Source organism: Lactuca sativa, chromosome 8 (genome assembly GCF_002870075.4).
Source record: "Lactuca sativa cultivar Salinas chromosome 8, Lsat_Salinas_v11, whole genome shotgun sequence".
Taxonomy (NCBI): Eukaryota; Viridiplantae; Streptophyta; class Magnoliopsida; order Asterales; family Asteraceae; genus Lactuca; species Lactuca sativa.
The window spans coordinates 285325740-285328436 of record NC_056630.2 but is presented as its reverse complement, the minus strand read 5'-3'; positions in this window follow the sequence as shown (position 1 = coordinate 285328436).

Sequence of the window (2697 nt, the reverse complement as noted above, 5' to 3'; positions counted from 1 at the left end):
TTGGTCTACACAATGTGTGTTTCTTTTTACAGGCTGCTTTTGTCAAGAAGATTCTCTCTCATGCTGACATGTATTCCTGCAATCACTATAATAAACTAACATACTAAAAACCAAAGCTTCCTACTCTTGGTAAGTTTGTATCTGAACCAAGCTTATATCGTAGTCTCGCTCGTGCTCTTCAATATATGACATTCACAAGTCCAAATATTTTGTATGTTCTTCAACAATTTTTCCTATATTTACATGATCCTCGTGAACTGTACTTCCTTGGTATTAAGCATATTCTTTGATATTATAGCATATCATATCTCATGATCTCTACATTCGTGTGTCTATTGTTGATCATTTGGTTTCGTATAATGATGCTGATTGGGCGGGTTTTCCTTAGACCTTTCAGTCCACCGTTGGGTTTTATCTCTATCTCAATGACAATCTTGTTTCTTGATCTTACAACGTTAACACATTGTCTCTCGGTCTAGTGTTGAAGCTGAGTACATGGGGTAGCTAATATACTTATTAAAGATGTATGGCTTCGAAATGTTAGTGCTAATGTTAGTTCTATGTACTTAGCTTCTAACCAGTTCATCACAAAAGAACCAAATATGTGGAAATAGATTTACATTTTGTTAGGGAATGCATTTCCATTGGTCAAGTATATGTATTGCAAGTTCCATCTACTCATCAGTTTGTTAATATATTTTCAAAAGGCCTTCTTACACAGTTATTTTGAGATTTTCATAACAATTTAAACATTTTGGAAATCCCTTCTCAAACTGAGGGGGGTGTTAGTTTATACTCCCTCCATCCCAATATTATTGTCCACAGACAAAAAACACACAGATTAAGAAAAACATTAATTATCACTATCTTTATATAATAAAATGACAGTTTTGTCCTTACTTTGCATTTAATGTTCCATTAAATGCTTTGTTGGTTAAGTAATAATGAGAGGGTATTCTGGTAAAAATGTTATTTATTTTTAGAAGTGGACTATTATTTTGGGACAAACCAAAAAGGAGAGACGGACTATAATTTTGGGATGGAGGGAGTATTTATTTTTACATTCTGTATAGTGTATGGTCCTTACAGTAAACAATGTGTATGTACTCTAAATATACGACTATGGAATATACACAAATCCTAACGGGTATTTTTATAAATCCAATAGAAACAAACCTAATGAAATAAACCCTAACTTCAAGGAATTTAGTAAGATTTATGTATCTTATAATGTCATGAACTATGATGGGTAATGAGGATCTTAAGCCACAAAGGCACAAACATTGCGGAAGCATAACCAATTAAAACATAAAAACTAATAACTCAAGAGACAAATCTCTTATACAACCAATGTAGGCAACTAATTATACAATTAAGGAGAGGTAAAAAGAAGCCATACACTCGCAGTCTTTGTTTTCTTCTTTCTCGGTTAAATGGGTGGAATAGAATCCAAAGTAGGATTCATCTTTTGAGATCGCCCCCAAGGAACTAATTATCCAAAAGATTTGACTTTCAAATCTTTTCACTTAAGCCCTGATAATCTACAAGTTTCCACTAATTATTTATTTAAATAACTAATTAACAAAAAATATTCCTCTATTATCTTAAGTTATACTTTGCTCTTTTCTATCCGTGACATCCCCATTTTCATGGCCAAAAGAGTTTGTTTTATTTATGATTATTTAAAAACAGAGTAATCTTCATGTAGTGGAATTTTTCCTGTAAAAAGTATTTCCAAAGAAAGGTTTTTTTATTATTAAAAATTGGGATGTCATAACTGATACAAGAAACATAAGCATCAACGTAAATATTAATGGCCTACCAACGTAGATCCAAACATCATATACCTTCGTACCGATACCTATGATACAAAGAAATTGAGTGGGTCAGGTTGGGAAACCTGGCGAGTGCATAGGATTTTCACCTACAATATTATAATCTTCAATTATATATTTTATAGCATACAAACAACCCAGTTACCCACTCCCGTTATCCTTACTTTCTAATCCTAAAATAATGATCTCGAGGGATCTATCCTAAAAACATATTTTATCAGCAACAATTGTCATCTATTCTTCCTTAACCATCTAGGCACAACAATACAATAGTACATTGGGTGAGCACAATAATACAATAACATTTGGGGTAATCACAACAGTAAACATAGTAGTACAATTGTACTTGGTCACAACACAGCATGTCAACTTATTATTTTACACATCATTAAATAATATTTTTCCTAGATAACTAGGCACAACATTACAATAGTACTTTTGGGTGAGCACAGCAGTACAATAGTACTTTGGTTACAACAAAGCAGGTCACAACTTGTTATTTCACACAACCCTTTTATAACTTATCTCATCCTCATATTTATTATTTTACTCAGCCCTTTACTAACCTATCATAACCTCTCATCTATTATTTCACACAACCCTTCACTACCCAATCAGATTTTAAGTATAATTATATATATATATATATATATATATATATATATATATATATATAGCTCAATCAAGTAATAGCTATATTATGTTGCACATGTATATTAAACCTAACTAAGTACACATAGCATTTAAGCATTTAGAATACTTGTATTTATATGTAAGCGGAAAGTAACTATGCACTCACTTGTTCAAAGTGGATGACTGGTGATTTTGGCAGAGCTTCACCTAACACCATAGCTTTTCCTTT